General features: G+C 39.4%; 1 protein-coding gene across 3 annotated transcripts in view; it reads right to left on the reverse strand.

The window, feature by feature from the left end:
• HTR4 (5-hydroxytryptamine receptor 4) overlaps nucleotides 1-12,753 on the reverse strand; it is a 111,397-nt gene that overhangs the window by 97,857 nt on the left and 787 nt on the right. The gene's annotated exons all lie outside the window — the stretch shown is intronic.

Below are 12,753 nucleotides of genomic sequence, written 5' to 3' on the forward strand. Positions count from 1 at the left end.
CCCACTGCTATTCCGACCTTTAGTTTTCTGGCTTACACATTCTAAATAACTAAAGGGTAAACCCAAAAGGTAGTACACCCCATCTTTACCCTTGTTCTTTAATTCAGAATACTCTGAAAGATTGCTGTGGAGTAGTCATTAATGGTTAACAGAAGGTGTGTGGTTGCATCTCTATTATAAAAAGTGTGAGCACAGGACTCACCTGTAAATAGTCCCCACCTATTGGAGTCAAATATTGATGTAGTTTGGTACAGTGCCAACATCTTCCAATTTGGAGCTATGTCATAACCTCAGCTTGCTTTGCTGCACTTTTTTTTTGGTGGTGGGGGCGGTGGTGGCTAAATGGGTGGATATTCATGCATAACTGTGCATGGATTGACCACATTTCTTTATAGAGTATGCCTACATGAGTTAAATTTCTACATCAAAGGGCATATTTTAATGCCTTTGTTTCGGACAACTGTCAGGAATAAGTAAAACATTATTTATCTAAATTGCCAAATTGAGGGTGGAAGCCTGACATATAGAAGCAGCACTGGACCAGGAGTTACTGTGCCTGGGTTCATAGCCCAACTCTACTACTAACTCATTGTTCCTATTCTTAAGCAAGTGTGGGGAGGAAAAATAATTTTCCCTCAACCCTTCTATGTTCTTAGCTGAGAACTCCCTATAACAAAATATAGATATACAGGAGAAAGACAAACAAGTTTAACACGTATACCTCCTGTATACATGGGAGAGACCCAAGAAAACTGAGTAACTCTTCTAAAAGACCCAAGACCCCGCCTTATATAACATCTCCAGCTAAAGATAAAAGATGTTGGGAGATGGGGGAGGTCATTATGGGAGGTTATCGGAAAAAGCACAGTAAACAAGAGTAAAGTCATTATGCAGATTAAGACATTACCTTCCCCATTAATAAGAGTTTTAAGAGATTTAGAGTCATTCTTCTCTTCCTGGTACCAAGCAGAAAACACAAATGGAGATTTCTCTTATACTTGTAAATGTATCTTTAAAAAGGGTAACTTTTACTGTTTTCAGAGTTTTTTCTATGTCTCTGGTTTCTTAAAAATAATCAACCTAAAATAATGCTTATGCCAAAGAGACGTATTTTGGGGTGGCAAATTCGGCTCCCCTTCACAAGTCTGTTTACCAATCTGGGTCTCAATTTCATCAACTATTGGATAGACTGGGCTAGAAGGTGTTGGGCAGGATGAGCAAAGGGAAAAATTTCAGTTACAGCTTCACAGTAGTTAAAGGAAATTTCAGAAAGCTGAGTTTCTCATCATTGGAGGCATTTAGGCAGCATGTGGGTAACTGTTTAAGGATGTCTATCTAGACGAGAACTGATTCTGGTGACTGCTGGGGTTTCTTCCAATGCTAAAATTGTAGGACTGTGATAGTCCGTGTTATTTCTGCCTCTCATAGCCCCAGAAAAAAAAAGAACCAAGTTTTCTTTAATCATTTTCCAATTTTAAAAAAGGATGCATGCTCAATTTACATATACTGTCTCAAACAGGCATGATCTCAGACATTTCTGAGCAGGTGGGACAAAAATAATAGCAGCAAAATGTGTAATTGAATAAGGCTAGGTATCTGATAAGAATTCCATGTTCAAATGCTTCTCATAGGCCTCATTGCCTCATTGCCCTAACTCATTATTAGCCGTATGCACAAAAACACACTATCTCACCAGGATCAAACACACAAGCATCCCTCGTCTTCTACAACCCATGGTGATCATGATTTCCTATAAACTTCACTATAAAAACAATTCTTGAACCTTCTGAAAAATTGCAACTATGCGCATACTGACTACACGGGAGAAAAAAATTCATTCCTCTCCTCAGCTGTTTACTTTGTTTTCTGGAAAATATTTATCAATCGTAGGATGCTGACTCAGCAATTTTTTTTTTTTTTAACCTCTGTGAAAAATGACATAAGTAGAGCCATTTCCAAATAGAGTCAGAGCTGCCATTCCAGAGAAATTTGGAGTTCTTTCAAAATTTAGACTGTGGACAAAAAAGAGAGTTCTATGAAAAGTAACCTCATAGGGTGATCTGCTCATAAATTCCTAACTAGGCAGATCATGGTGGGTAGTCATGCCTCAGCCATGAAACTTCTTCAGTAAAAAGATTTATCTTTGCCTTAAGCCAGCTCTGTCATTGTTTCTAAGCATCTAGGTTAACACACCTCTGAAATGCTTCTTTTCAGACCCCTCATAGGAGAAACCACCCTCAAGAGTGCACATAGTCTTGTTAACTATCCTGTAATCCAATCCTGCTTTGTTTCCTTCTACCTTCATGTAATCTTATGTTCCCTCCTTAATCCCAAAAGAAGCTGCAAACTGTCATTCTAAGAAGCATTCTTCTTAGTCTGTTGAGACCTTGCTTTGAGGCATATGCCTTGTTTGGCTCAAATAAATTTTATAAAAATTCTCTACAGGTTTGAACATTCTTACGTTGACAAGACTGAACTGGGCCAGGCCTTTGGACTGGGCCAAGCCAACGTTGTCTTACAAACAATTGTTTGTAAAACCAGCACAAAAGTGTACATAAACATGGATAATTATGGACTTTCTATCTAAATACAGATCCAGTAACCAATCATTTATAGCCAAGAGTAGCTCAGCTTATCAGCACCTATAGAAATTCTTTCTTTTTTATGTAATTATTCCTTTCCTTTTCTCTGCCTTCACTCTATCATTGGGACACTATTTGAATTTCTGCCTGAACCTGTGCCTCCCTAGCTGCTATTCTTTGATCCCAAATAACCACTTGTTGCTTTTCATTTTGGCTTTTTAATTTTAAGTTAAACCTCAATCAGTTGATACATACTATTTAAATGAATTTCTCTCTGTAAATTAGTTCTGGGAAAAAAATCATCTTATTTGTTTATTTATCTAGACAGCTAAATGGTACTGTGTAAGTGAAAGTGTGTATAAGCTCTTAAAAAATTTTTTCTTAGCTGGGAACTTTAACCTTTTCATTAAAAAAAAAAATTGTACTTAACCATTGAAAGAATATTTAACAGGCATACCTAATCTATACTTTGAGAAAAAGAATGGATCATAGAAAAAGTAAAGGAGAGACATAAACTTTCATTTCACGTAGCACTGAAGGGAGCACATCTCAACGGTTTTTAAAAATCGGTTTGTTTGTTTTTTTAAAGCAGAGATTTTTCACCCTTTGACCCTCCAAAAATATGACCAGAGTTGTGAGGTTACAAGAAACCAGACCCAATTAAGTATGAATCTGGCTATTTCATGAAGGAAAAAAAAAATATATATATATATATATATATCCAGGAGGTCATTTATTTATACATTTACTTTTCTGATCACTTGTTGAATGTCTTACTCTGAATTTGGCCATAGGTTCTACGAGGACAGAGACACCATATATGATCAATAAATATCTATTAAATGAACAGCATGACATGATATGGAAGCTCTACTGGATAATCAGAGAAGGAATCAGCCTTGTCTTTGTGTCTCCAAATGAGAGATGAGTGTAGGTCTCAAGAGTTTGAGGCTATTAGGTAGATCATTTAACAGCAGAGCTGTCCAATTATTGACCTGTGTGCCTTGGCAAGCAACAAGGTCCGCCTTAGTGGGAGGCTCAAACAGAAGTCAGAAAACCGTCATTGAGTCAACGTTTGTGAGGAGGAAGCAAGTCTTGGATGACTCTGAGTTCTGATGAAATCTAAGAATGCAAGGAGAGCAGAACTAAATAAGAGGCCAATTTTTTGTAAAGCAATGGTTCTCAAGTTTAAGAGTATAGAAGAATCACCCTGAGGCTTCTTAAAACACAATGGCTGGGCCCCACCCCCAAATTTCTGATTCAGTAGGTTTAGAGTGGTTAATTTGCATTTCTAACAAGTTCCCTGGTATTTATTGCTAATGCTGTTAGTCTGAGGATCTCTTTTTAAGGTAAAACGTCAATTTCCCAAATGTGGTTCTCTGTCACTGAAGAAAGTACATATCAGGCAGTAGGTGGATGGAGCATTAAGTACCATCATGGTGAAAAATGTGTTTTCTTTTTATTTTCTAATTTAATCCATTATTTACATTGAAGAAAAGGATTCAGGTAAGTGTTAGCTTACCTTTTAATCCTTCCTAATATTTGCTAATCTCTCTTTTATAATAAAGAACAGATTTCTAGCTCACAAACCTTTGCGAGAAACGGTATTGTCTTACTGAGGTCTCCCCAAGAAGCAGATCTTCAGGTGAGGACTAAATAAATGCACATAGTTTACTTAGCAAGTGCAGGCACACTGACAGAGGAGTAATGAATGACACAGGGAAGGGAATGCAAAGCAGCCAAGGAGGTCTGTGTTATGCCTCAGGGTTATCTCAGACAAGTTGGGAGAGAACTGGGGTGCTGATACTCCCACACCCATCATTGACTCATTAAGGGCTATCCACAGGGGTACACGGATTCCCATGCACCTCCAATTAAAATGTGTTTCTAAGCAAAGTCAATTCTAGCAGACCGAGGGCAGTCTCTCGAGTTCATCATTGGAAGTCAGGATGGTGTACACAGATATGGTGCAGGGATCTCCTGGAAAATGGAAGGAACAGTGACAGTATTTGCTCCAACTATTTAGCTAAAATCTGAGACACTGTTTTGTGTGTGTTGCATCTGTTTGTACAGTTACCTTCTATTTCTCACAGTTGGTACTGGTTTCCACTTATGTTTTTGTTTCTTTGTAAAATAGAAGAAATTTATTTAAGGAAAACTAATTGATCTAAAGAAAGTGCTATGCACATAATGCTCCAAATGGCATGAGAATCACATAGGTAGTACTCAAATGATTAAAGTTTGGGAAACACTGTCCTAGTGGTTTAAAGCAGAGATTGGCACTTTTTTTTTTTGAAAAGGGCCATTTAGCAAATATTTTAGGCTTTTCAGAGCATAAAGTCAGTATCACTATTCCAATCTGCTCTCGTGGTACACAAATAGCCATAGACAACATGTAAATTAATGAGCATGGCCGTTTTCCAATAAAATGTATTTATGGACATTGAATTTAAAATTCATATAATTTTCACTTATCACAAAATAATGCTCTTCTTTTGATATTTTTCCACAATTATAATATGTAAAAACTTATCTCACAGGCCACACAAAAGCAGGCAGCCGATCAGAGGGCTTGCGAGCCCCCGATTCAAAGCACAGCCTTGTAATCAACCTTAGTTCTATCAAATTCCAGCATGCCTAGGACAAACTACTTACTTTTTCTGGCCTCCATGGCATCATCTGTATAATGGGGATAAGCATAATATTAACCTCACAAGGTTATTGCAAAAAATGAATGAAAATGAACACTTAAAAAACAGATGTCCAGTGAGTTCACAATATAATGTTGACTAGCTATTGTAACAAGGTGGTCTCCAGCTTGGCAGTGTCCCAGTCATTGGAGACAGCTATGCACCTGAGAGTTGATGTCCCTGACTTTGGAATGTGGTTCCAGAAATTATCCCTCTTCTCTATGGGAGAGGCCTCTGAAAGTCAAGCCTGAGAATTCTCAAACGGTTTTGTCACCACTGATTTCAGAGGCCAGGAATTTAGGGCAGGTCAAAGCAAAAATCTGTATTCCATCTCAATTAAGTCTTTAAAATTAGTGTTTTGAACCTTATAGAATTATGCTACAGATAGCAATGGTTCTCAAACATTAGAATACCTAAAAATCACTTGCAAAACTGCAGATTTGGGTACCTTGCTCAAAGCATCTGTGAATCAGTAGGTCCAGGAATTTGCATTCAAACAAATATCCCAGTGACTTTGGTACAGATGCTTCATGGAGAGCAGTTTGGGAAACACTGCAAGGATGGAGTGCAATCCACACAGGTGAGCTCATCATTTTGAAATCCTCTTTAATCGTTTTTCCATATCTGTTTAAATGCTTCATCAGCTGAAAGACCTGGATCACAGTATTTTCTGTGCATGCCAAGGGAAAAGTCTCTGCCAGCATTTTACCTCTTCTGTCCTCACCCTGTATGTCTTCTGAGCTTTCTGGATTAGAAAACAGTTTTACAGAACTCTCTACTTCAGATATCATGTGCTGATTATCATATCCAATTAGGCATCCCACTGTAATCTCAAAGGACATGGGCTATTTACAGCTTAGATGGAAATTCCTGAGCAGAATCTGCATCTTTACTAGACTAATAAGATGTCACCTCCTTGAATGCTGCTGCCCACAGTCTCCTTCCCAAAGTCCCCAAACAAACCCCTCAGGAAAAAGGTAAAACTATATCTGTAGGTTTTAGAGGGGCCCATCTAACACAGAGAGAAGAATCCTGAAGAAGCAGCAGGAAAGGAATAATGACACATTTCTAAAACTGATATTTCTCAAACACATACTAAGTACCAAACTTTTCACATGAGTTATCTTATTTCATCTTCACATCAAGCTATGAAAGAGTATTGCAATTGTTCCCATTGCACCAATGAAGAAACTGAGGCATAGAAATGCTACACTAGGCAGTGTCTTCAGAGCCCACACCTTTAGCTACTAAGTCATCCCATAAAGGATCTCGGTCCCCCATCTCAACTTTTCCAGTGCAGTTTTATTAACCAGATATTTATGTAGCTCCTCAAAACCTACAGAATGTCTACTGGCACTTAAAAGAGGTTAAGTCTTTTACCGAGCCCCAACTTTGCTCTTAGGCACCATGTGACCCTGAGTTCCTAATTTTGCTTCCATAGCCTCCAGGTCTCCAGCTGTTAGGTGTGGTTAAGATCTCCAGCCCACCTGTCTAGCAGAGATCTGTTACTTACTACTCATTAAATTCAAATAAGATAACATATGTGAAAGTCCTATGAACACTGTAAAAAGTTATCTAAAATGATAATTTCCCAGCCTGTCACTTCCATAAATTATTTTTAAATGTTGAAAAGAAAGTATATCAGTTTTGCAAAATCATCTACGTCAAAAATCAGACTTTCCAGAGATCTAGGGTAGGTTGTAAAGTACCAAAAATGCAGATCTTTGCAGAGCGAGGGAAATACCACTTTGACAAGGGAAAGACTATCTGTCAATGTAATGGAAATTTCAGGAGCTTGAGAATCAGATGACCTGGTGCCGGTCATTGCCCTGCCACTAACTGACCTTGAATGAGTCTTTCTCTCTCCTTCCAGGAGAAACAACGCTGCTTGGTGGCTAAAAACAGTGATTTTGGGAGTCAGACTGCCAGCGTTAAATGCCAGCTCCATTAGCTCCTCAGGAGGTGGTGACCTTGGGCAAGTCATGTCAATTGTCTTGGTCTCAGTTTCCCAACTATAAAAATGAGCATAAGAATCACAAACTTTAAAATCATCCAAAAAATGGACTGATGAGTGAATAGAGAGGTAGATAGATAGAAATATGATAAATCAAATTAGTAAAATGCTAACTGTAGATCGTATGGGGTGAGTATGTGGATGTTTGCTATATAATTCTTTCAATTTTTCTCTCAAACTTTATTTTACAATAAAATATTGGGAAAATACCCCCCATACCCCCCAAAAAGACTACAACAGGTTTGTTAGAAGAGTTGGATGAGATCTAGAGCTTTCAGTAATGCTCATGGTAAGTGCTTGGCATACATTATCATTGGTTATTTACTATACAGAGAGAAGGTGGGACAAGATGATAAATCCCTTTAGCTCTTACAATCTGTGAGTCAGAGTCGTGCTAAGTGAGCCAGAGACATGACATGCATGAGCAGGATGAGAAGCCAGGCCGCATGACACAGAAACCAAATGGACAGAGAGGAGCCAGGTTGCAGCCACAGACATCAGAAACCGAGAAGTATGCACAAAAAGAGGCAGTGAGACTCTATGCAGGAATGCCTAATATAGTGGGACCCTGAAAAGAAAGGCAGATGATCTTTAGTACAGGTCAAATTAATGTATTTCTCTATCAACCTTTCCTTTGGTAAAAGAAAAGCACTGGATTTGGAGTTAAACCTGAGATCAAATCCTGTCTCTGCCACACCAGTTGTGTGACAACAAGAGACATTCAATTCCAGTGTCCACTAGAACACCTGTACCGGAAACACCTACAACTACGAAAGTGAACCCCATGGCAACTATGCTTCTGCTATGACCCCTTGACCATTAATAATTGGGCCAATCAGATTTTCTTCCTTGAGAATTTGCACAGAGAGGTGACACGTTCTGGGAAATTTGTCACATTCATGGCAGAGCAATGGGGAAAAGATCATAAACACCTGGAGCTGAGTTCTTAGGAGATGATCTGGCTCTCATCCTTCCTGGGGTCTAGACCCTTGAATCCATGAGAAAAGCCCTATTATTTTCCAATGAATTTCAATTTTTGTTTAAGCAAGCCAGAATTGACTTTTATTATGTATAATCAAAAATATATATTTACTAATACAATTAGCCTCGTAATTAATACAAGAGTTTTCCTAAAGTTTCCAGGCCTTGATTTCCTCATCTGTAAATGAGGGAAACACCTCTTCTCTCAGGAGTTTAATACAAAAATCAAAAAAGACCAGGTGTTTACAACTCCACAGCACATAGCAAATATGCAATGAACATCATTTAAATTGCATCTCAGTTTCAGGACCTCTATATCTTTCTGAGCAAGTACTCAGAGTCCCTTTGTTTCAGTGGAGGATATGTGGGCATGTGAAAAGAAACAGGTGCTGACAGTCAAGAAGGAAGTAGTTGATTGAGTTTGAAATTTGGTTAAAAGAAACTTTTTGATAAAAATTTTAAAAACTTAATTAGTTATATATAAATGTTCTGACTTGAGTTTCTGTTGGGTTTCTTCATGGTAGTGACGTTGACTTCAAAGAAAAAAGAAATGCAAAGCAACTACATAGGAAACAGAGGCTGGATGGACAGTTAACATACCTTTCTTAATATCAGAGGGACTAGTCAGAATTTATCTGGCAGTAGAGAAGATGTTAAAGGACTTTTTAATTTGGATTATTTTATTTGGATAAAAGGGATTTTATCATCCAAATTGAGATAGCAATGGGGGTGGATAGACGTAGGGAGCATGGAAAGATCTAAGATCAGAATTAATCCAATGCAGAAGTACCGTAGCTGAGAAAAAGCAAATATTTTTCTGAAATTCAAAATGATGGGCAAAGCTTAGATGCTTAGTGCGAGATGATAAGTAATCCCTAGAAGTTACTGTTCTTTTAATATAGCTCTGTCCATTGATTCGCATAAATCCAAATGCTCAGTTATCTTAAAAGTATTTATTTATTTTTTAAATCTCAAGTGGGTGAGTTGGAAGCTTTTAGGTCTTAACCATGTGGTTTGCAAATTGTGGTCCCTGGACCAGCAGCATCAGCATCACCTAGGAACCTGTTAGAGATACAAATTCTCAGTCTCCAACCCAGAAGCACTGAATCAGAAACTCTGGAGGTAGGGACCAGCAATGTGTGTTTTAACAGGTCCTATGGATGATTCTGACGCTCACCAAAGTTTGAGAATAAACCTACTTGACGGCCATTTACACTGCACTTACTCTCCTCTGTCTAAAGGAGTATCACTTTCTACCGCCTCTGTAGTATAAAAACAGCAGAATAGAAGAATGAAAGGGCAGGCCAAGAAGAATATGAAAGGAGGGAGTTGATAAAAATATGGCAACTTTAATTTGGGTGATAGAAGAGATATCTAAAGTTTAGATGATGGTGAAGACAACGGAAAAAGAAAGGTCTCATTCATTGTCTGCTCCTTTTCACCATCCTTCCTTTCCCCTGAGTCCTTCTCCCCTAGTTTACCCAACCCTGCCACCGCTGCTCTCGACCTGTATATGCCTTGGGGCTATTTCTGAATAACCTGAATAACAAAGAGAGGAGAAGACAACAAAAGGGAGAAACCACATTATTTCAACTGAACACAATGGCCAACCTCGCTCAGGTCTCTAGCCTTTCTAGAAGCAGACTTGGTTCTACAATTGAACTGGATGATGTTTCAGATCATTTCCACCCTGTAAAGTCAAGATCTCATTCATGGAAGGCATTTTCGTGTGGGGGTTAAGAATATGGAGTCTGGAGTCAGACAACACACCAACCTACCCCAGCTCCACCACGTCACAGCTGAGAGAACACGAGCATGTTATGCCACCTCTCTAAGATGGGGATATAAAAGACTCTCTCTCATGATTCTTAATGAAGATTAAATGAGATCATCCATGTAAAGCATTTAGAACCATGCCTGGCACGTATCAAGGGCTGGATTAATGTGAGTTATTAGGATTATTATTATATTATCTCTGAAATCCTTCTCAGCTTTCAGCAGCATCTTGAGCATTTCCAGGCATAGCAACAAGGCAATGAGAAACCAGGAGGCATAAAGGTAAATGTGTTAGTTTGGCCAAGTCGGAAAGGGCATAAAAGCAGCCAGCAACACAGCAATTTATCCATGTATTAAAATATTTTGTCATCAGGTATTTCTGTACAAGACCACAATACTTGTGTTTGAATTACAACAGTTGTTTTCAACAGAGGTTGGGGCAGGAAGACTTTGTCCCCCAAGGGGACATTTGGTAATGTCTGGAGGCATTTTTGGTTGTCACAACTATTGCATGCTACTGGTACCTAATGGATGCCAGAGATGCTGCTAAACATCCTATGATGCACAGGACAGTACCTCACGACAAAAATTATCCAGCCCAAAAGGTCAGGAATGCAGAGGTTGAGGAACCCTAGATTACAGTGTTGGGCGATATTATCTTAATAAGACTTGACACATTTTTTTTCAATTTTCAAAAAGGCAATGGCATGGAAGATTCTGTTCTTGATGGGACGTGAGAATGGGTAACCTAAGACTCCTTCAACTCTAAGGCTTGATATAGACACAAACCACAAACTTAAGTCACCAGCGCATTTTCATCCTTTTCCCCTTTGACTATTTCCTTTTCCTAAAGGCAAATTGAATTTTCTAAAAAGATGGTTAGATATTGGAAGGTAACTCTAAGGCATTGGGAGAAATGTGATCTGTTAAAACAAAGAACATCAATGATAATTAGAGAAATTTAAAGCTGGAAGGAACTTTAGAAATGATCTAGCAACTAGGTCTTAGTTGAAATCTTTTATCACATTTCATGAATGAAGAAACTGAAATTTAGAATGGCCAAGAGACTTGATCTAGGTCATTTAATGTTACAGCCATCAGAAGGCCCAGATTCTTCCAAAAAACTGATTTAACTTATTACTCAGACAATGGTAACATCAAGGGTCTCCACTTTGTGCATTTGCTCTGCATTTTTTTTCCAATGATCACAGTCTATATCTGTTCCTATTTCCGGAAATCCCTGATGTGGTTTTCACCCGATCAGGTGAACAAAAAAAAATTAGAGTCAAGATGTATTGAAGGAAAACTAGTAAAACCTGCCTATTAAGCTGTGGCCACTACTGATGAAGGAAAAAGTGACTTCAGTTCCCAGCCAGGTGACATGGAAGATGGTGATGGTTCATAAACAGATGGAAGATCAGGAGGTGGCTTGGGGTAGCAGGTTGTTTAGGTTGGGCTTTCAAGTGCTACTCTTTGGGGAAAGAGATGAGGGGGTTAAAAAGTCAGAGAGGTCCGGGTTAATGAGAATAGAAGAAAGTACATTTAAGTTGTTGGTTATGAGGCCACTATGGCCCCTAGAAAGACCAGCTTCCAGAATAAAATCCAGGTTACTCAGAGGAACCAAAAGCACCACTGTCCTCTTGGCCCTGAGACCTCTATCTGTTCAACAGGGGCTGAGCTGAACAGTCCCTAAAGCTCTGTCTAGCTCTGCTGTGTTACAGTTAAATGATGACCAGCTCGGCTGTTCAATAACAATTATTGTAAAGATGTTTCCTACGGGGAGCGGGGCGGGGAACGTTGCAAACACAAGAGAATTTAGGGTAAGGGTGCGTGGGAAAAATAAAGATAAGATTAAAAAATGACTTGAGAATGCTGAGAATTCTATTTTTTACTAACTTTTTCCATACTCATCACATCTGAGGTAAGTGAGAGCTGTCCCTCAGTGCCATGCCCTGTCCTAACTTTTTCCTGGATTCCAGAGCACCACGTCCAATCACTGGTGTCCTTTGCCTTCACTGCCTGTGCTCACCAGCAGCACCCAGCAGCACTCAGAAGCACTTCTCCCTCATCACTGATGCTGAAGTTCCACACAGCAGACCAGGCAAACACTACCCATCGCCCCCCAGAGTCACCCACAGTTTTATGATCCAGGAGTCGTCCCAGCAATATCAAGGCAAGGAGGGCAAACTCGCTTCAGTGACCTTCCATGAAAAGCCACCTTTGGTTCATTCCACATCCTAAGAAACATTTTTTGTTCATTTTAATAGACCAAACGGAAAACCAAGCCAACATTTTCACTTAACATTGAACTCTAGGAAGAAGAGCTGGTGCCCATGACTTCCCCACTTCTGCCAGCCACCACTTCCCTGTATCCACAGCCACTTCTTCCAAAGGCAGCCAACAGCACAGTGCCACACACTGGGTAGCAAGCTGAGGGGAAACGCACCTTAAATTGGGATTGGGATTCTGTGAAAGACAACTGCAGGACTCTAGAGCTGGCAGTGACGGTGAACGCTTCATGCAGCACAGCGTGCCCACACACTCGCGGTCACTTACAGACACAGCCAGTCAGACACTCGGGACATGCCTATCTTGTCACACACACACACACACACAGTACAATCTCTTGTTTAACATCCAGGACTATCCAGTCTACACATGTATCCAGTTACACACAGTTATGGATGCACAGCTGCGTTCGATCTTGGTC

The sequence above is a fragment of the Pteropus medius genome, unplaced genomic scaffold (assembly GCF_902729225.1).
Source record: "Pteropus medius unplaced genomic scaffold, Ma_sr-lr_union100, whole genome shotgun sequence".
Lineage (NCBI taxonomy): Eukaryota > Metazoa > Chordata > Mammalia > Chiroptera > Pteropodidae > Pteropus > Pteropus medius.